Source organism: Phascolarctos cinereus, unplaced genomic scaffold, assembly GCF_003287225.1.
Source record: "Phascolarctos cinereus isolate Bilbo 61053 unplaced genomic scaffold, phaCin_HiC Scaffold_4;HRSCAF=312, whole genome shotgun sequence".
In the NCBI taxonomy this organism is placed as follows: Eukaryota; Metazoa; Chordata; class Mammalia; order Diprotodontia; family Phascolarctidae; genus Phascolarctos; species Phascolarctos cinereus.
In genome coordinates this window covers 370,513,105-370,519,463 of record NW_027555847.1, presented here as the reverse complement: position 1 = coordinate 370,519,463, position 6,359 = coordinate 370,513,105, and positions in this window count along the sequence as shown.

Genomic DNA, 6,359 nt, shown 5'->3' with positions numbered 1-6,359 from the left:
GGTGTTGATAAAAAAAAAATGATATAGTATTTGTATAGCATTTCATGCCTTACAAAACAATTTACTTCTATTATCTCATTTTCTCAAAATCTCTGTGAGGTTGCATCATTATCATTATCTCACATTTATGGAGTTTTTTTAAGGTTTAAAAAATTCACACGAATGGGGTAACTAAAATTCAGTGAGTTTATGTGATTTAACCCAAAGTCACACCCAGGACTAGGAATTAGGTTTTCTGACTCCAAATTCTATGTCCTTCCTGAGGAAGCACCTATGCCTGTATAGACATACATGTGTGTGTGGGGTGGAGTGGGGTGAGGGGAATGATGCATAATTTCTGTTTGAGAAGAAGACTTATAAGGTTTTGTAGAGGAATGACCTTCTTATCACATGCCCTTTGATCCTTCTCTTCAAATTGGAATAAAACCATAAAGAAACCTGGGTAATGATTCCAGCCTAATGCATCTGTCTCAGTGCCTATGAGCTTTTGTGATATGTGATGGTCTTCCATTAAACAATCATGAGACTTGGTTTTCCTTTTCCCTTTTCAAAGCCTTAGACATGTATTCTAGATTTATATTTCTCATGATGGGAGGCAGTAGCTGTAGCATTGGATTGGTGATTTGGCCCACTGAAGTCTGACATTCCCACTATGCCTGAGGGTGGCTCATTTAGTCTTAGTTAAGTTATCCATTAAGTTAATGGATAAGTAGTTAAAATCACTTAATGGCTCTTCTTTAGAAGAGGAGGATAAGAAAATACAAGAAATAATAAGAAAAGTAATTTCTTTTTTTAAAAAAGCTGCTTGTAATTCAGATGCTTGGAACTCAGAATGCTTTTCCCAATAAAAGTGGTGTTATACAGTGTACAAAAAGCATATTTCACAGAAAAAAAAATGGAAGCAACTTAATTTTTTTTGTGAATGAAATTTTTACTTATACATTGTATCTAGAAGCAGATATGTAAATTCTTATACAATTACTTTCCAAAAATGTGCAAGAAATTACTATAATTTTGTTTACAAACCAAAACATATTAAAATTAATGGACTTCAGATAATTCTCATTCTGTGGTGTACTCAGTACAAATGGTACACACCTGGTTTGACACACAGAAAAATGTCAATTCCAACAATCTGGATTGCGAGTATCAATGTCCTGGTACCCTGTCACCACTACAAAATTTCTTTAACCCAACATGGATGCTTAATACAAAATTCTGTAAGAATTTTTCATGGTCTGTGTGTGCAGAGTATGGAACGCTTTTCAGATACTGCACCTATACGACATATTCCATGTTATGATTAACTATTAATAAAAAGGATGTTTATAAAAACATTTTATAGTATTAAAAAGTATTAAAACAAACCAAATTTGTGATTACTAGCATACCGATAATTTTAGTTTATGATTTAAAAGTTATCCCTGTTACAGAAGATTGTACTTTATTAGCATATCCAGCAATACCATCTATTGCTGGTAGTGTGATTTCATTTTCAAATTCGTAATTCACATTCTATGAAATGCAGTTAGGATTAAAATAAAAATCATTCTTCTGAATCAGTCACAAAATAATATATTTTATCATGAAAACTATGAAATATACAATATTTTAAAATTTACATTTTTGAAAGCAATGATCTTAAGAAAAATATTTTGACTTTTGTGGTACCAGCAAAATTTGAGACATAGCATATTCATTCTCCATTTAAGACTTCACTAATTTCCATCCTATTTTAATAATACTAGATTAGAAATCATAAAGTAATGTTTATTGTATAATTTATGTTATTCATCATATTCCAATAATTTAGCCTTTTGGCACATTGTTTTCTTTAAGAGCAAAATGGCTGGTAAATAGGAAAGTTCTGTTAATTTTTGCCAATAATAATAGATGAGGAAAATGAATCTTCATAATAAGTGTGAAACGACAAAAGCTATTTTCATACTTCCAATACACTACTGTGTAAAATGAATAATAATAGAATACTATTGAAAGTACTCGAAGATGTTTAAAAAAAAAAACAACCACAAAGGAAAAAAAATGTTCTCATTCAACTTAGTGCAATACTCTTAAAGTCGGGAAGGTAAATCTTTAGGTGGGGAAATGACTATAGAATGCAAGAAACTTTAATTGTCATTGAATCCACTGTACATATGGCCATGGAAGCCTTTTACATTATTGCCAATAACATCCAAGTCCTTGCTCAATCCTGAGCTCAATCCTTGCCTGCTGGATTCTGCTCGTGAAGTCTCTAGTTGGATGTCATTTAGGCATCTCAAACTCAATATTCCCCAAATGGGACTGATTATTTTCTTTCTTTAAATACATTCTTCCTCCAAATTTCTATTGGGGGGCTCATCATGCTTCTCGTTATCCAAGTTCACAACCTCAGAGCCATCCTCACTTCTTCATCCCACACATTCAATCACTTACCAAATCTTTCCCATACTATCTCTTGCATATGTACCCTTTTCTACATTCACCTAGCAGCCATGCTAATCCAGGCCCTTGTCACCCCACACCTGGAATAACACAATAACCTGCATACAGTTCTTCTTACTGTCAATACTTCTCTCCCAGTCATCTTCCAATTGCTAGTAGAAATAATTTTAATAGGGGCAGCTAGGTAGTGCAGTGGATAGAGAACTGGCCCACGAGTCGGGAGGACCTGAGTTCAAATCCAGCCTCAGACACATAACACTCAGTAGCTGCGTGACTCTGGGCAAGTCACTTAACCCCAATTGCCTCACAAAAAAGAAAAAAAATTCAATAAAACATTGGTCAGGCCATTTTTGGTCAAGAATTTCAAGTGGCTTCCTATTACCTCTAGTATAACATACAAACTCTTCAGTTTGTCATTTAAAGTTCTCCATAATCTATTTCTAGTCCAACCTTAGAGGCTTCTTTCACACAATTCCCCCTCATACTCAAATTTTACTCAAACTTGATTATACTTAATGTGACCAAAACTCAGCAGTTTATCTCTTGCCTTTACACAGGCTGTCTGTCCCCCATTTTTTGGATGAACTCTGTTCCACAGTCATAATTGAAGGAGCAATTCCTGAGGATGAGATAGGGTCTATCCTTCCCACCAGCATCAGTATCAATCACTGAACAATTACTACCAAAATGCAGGTAAGCCAGCAGTGCCCTCCAGACCACAAACCTTAATATCAATCCAGAGATTGTTGCCATCATCCAGGGAAGCAATACTTAAGGAGATTTGACTTGCCAATTGCCTCTGCAAGTGCTGCAGCCCCTGTCTCCTCTGCAGTCAAATCTACTGAAGACCTAGAAAATAAATTTCCCAACATCAAAGTTTAGTCCTTTCATTTGGATAATGTTAGAAATTGATGTAGTTTTATCCGGAATGATATTCAAAAGACACATTACCATATACTTGCCAATGCATCCTAAGGACTACTGTATCATTCCATCTCACCTGCAATTGAAACCTTCTATATAATTTATCTTAACTTATTTGAATATGAGCTCCTTGAGAGGAGAGACAGTCTTGCTTTTCTGTTTGTCTCCTTAGAGCTTAACCCAGTGCTTTGCATATAGGAAGCACAAAAAATGCTTTTCTTTCATCCTTATTTCTGCTTTTTAGAGTTTTTAACTTCTCTCAAGTCAATTCAGATGTCACCTCCTATAGTAAACACTGTATTACTATACTTTAATTTAAGCTCCTTGTGGGCAAGGACTATTTTTTTCTCTGGTTGTTGTTTTGTTTTTTCTTTGTACTTCCAGCATCTAGCATGGAGGTTCCCAAACATATTTGGCCTCCTGCCCCTTTTCAAAAAAAATATTCAATGCCCCCTGGAAACCTACTTTCTTTAACCCTTTCATATTTTTTGAAATTTGGGTAATTTCATATATATATATATTTTTAAATGACATATCTTCATTTAAAAAAAATTCTGTTTTTTCCTGCATTGAAATTTTGATGATGCAATATTGCATCATGTAACTGTACAGTATCGTATTGCAAACAGTCATTATGCACACATATTCCTGCTGATGCATGCTGGACTTCCCAACAATGCCCAACATACTTGCTTGCCAACACTTGCTTGTTAAAATCTGTTAGCAGACTTGACCACTGATCAGTTGTAACTTGCATTTTGTGTTTTTATTTGGAAAATAATGTAATCTCTATGACTTTAATTCTTACACAACAGACGAAACATGTATGAATGGTTTTTCAAAATGTTCTTATTTTCTCTTCTTTCCTTATGCTTGCACTGCCCCCTTAATCTTGTTCAATGCCTCTACTGGGGGTTTCACCTGAGGCTATTACCGCCCCCTGGATCATTCCAGTGCCCCCAGGGGGCAGTATTGTCCACTTTGGGAACCTTCGATGGCACAATCTAGCATTGTGCCTTGTACACAGTAGGTACTTCATAAATTCTTGTTAAATAAAATTGATTATCCAGTCTCTACCTTAAGAACACCAGCAAGAGAGGACCCACTACTGTCCAAGCCAACCTATTCCATTTGGGGACAACCCTAATTCATTTCAATTTAATTTAACAATCAGGTTTTTCCTTACATTAATTCAAAATTTGATTTTTCTGAAACTTCCACCAATGGCTCCTATTTCTTGACCCCTTGGACTAGCAAAACAAATCTAATCACTTTTTCAAATGGTCATCCTTCAAATTCTTAGGGACTATTATCATGGGCACCCTAAATTTTCTGTTCTCTTAGCTAAATATCCCAAGTTCCTTCAGATAATATTAATATGATCTTTCTCCATCCTGGTCAGTCTTTTCTGGAAGCATTCTGCTTTGCCTATGTCCTTTCTAAAATCTAATGCCTAGAATGGAACATACTACTCCAAGTTTGTTTTGAATAGAATTTCAACAAATAGACTTCAGAACTATCACCTACTTTGTTCCAGACACTACTATTTTCTTTATGCATCCTATGGAACATATTGTAAATTGGAATATAAACTATATTATTTTGATTTTTTTTCAAAAGGAGAGGTAACATAGATCAATTTTTCTGACTTTTTTGAAATGCCATTGATTCATTAAAAGCTTGTTAGGCCACTAAAACTCAACAATCTTGTTCAGAGCAAAAACATTTTATTATAAAATTGATTTAAAAAACACAACACAATTATAGAACTCTTCAATAATACCATTAAATGCATTCTTATTCATTTCAACACATTGTTCTGGCCTGTTAGGATGTTTTTCACTATTGCCTATCAACTAATAAATCAGTCAAAAATTATCTGAAAATTTAACAATCATGATTTCTGTGCCTTCATCTAAGTTATTAACAGAAATGTTCAAAATCACTGGGCCAAGGGTAGATTCCTTAGGTCCTTTACGGGAAAGCATCCCTCAAAATAGCATTGGGCTATTTGTGACTCTGTAGTCATTCAATTATTCTCCATGCACATAATTATACCATGTTCTAGCACCCATCTCTCCATTCTTTTTTCCCCAGAAGAATAGCATGACAGTTTGATAAATGTTTTCCTCTGATTCTGACATACTAAGCTTGAAACCTTTCCTTGTTCTTCCAGTCTAGTTAGTATGCTAAAAAATAACATCTAAACCAAAAAATACTTAATATGATTCATGATGGCTTTTAGTAAACATTGTTTCTTTCTTAAAGTATTCATTTATAAACCATTCTCTTAATATCAAACTCCAAAACTTTGCTGGGAATCAAAGTCAAACTCATCTATAGTTTTCACCTCCTCCTTCTCTTTCTCCTTCTCCTTCTTTTTGGAAATCAGGGCAACCCCTTTCTGTCTTCAAGTCTATGGTGTGTCTTCCATTCTTCAATATCTTTTGGTACCCTTGGATTTTAGTTGGTCATTTCCAACTGTATGTCCCACATGCATCTCAAGCTCAGCATGTGCAAGGCAGAAATTGTTATCTTACCCCCAAAACCCAACCTATTTTCCTAACTTCCCTGTTTTCATAGGTTCACAATATGAATGATAATTGACTCTTCATTGTCCTGAACCCACACATCTGATGAGGTGCCAGGTTTTATTAATTTAACCTCCATAACATCTCTGCCATTATCTCCCATCCACTCACACAAGTGCTGCTGCAGTACAGACTCTCCTCACCTCTAACCTAGACTTGTAATAACCTCTTAAATGTTCCCTGCCATCATGCTTTCCACTGTTTAATCCACCATCCACCTAGCTACCAAGGTAATTTTCCTGAAGTACAGATCTGATCATGTCCTCTTTTCCACTCAAACAGTTTCACTGGCTTCCGATTGCCTCTAGGCTAAAATGTAAATTCTCTCATTTTCGTATTTCAGCCCCTTAATAATCTGCCTTCCACCTATCTTTCCAGTTTATTCACACATTATATCCC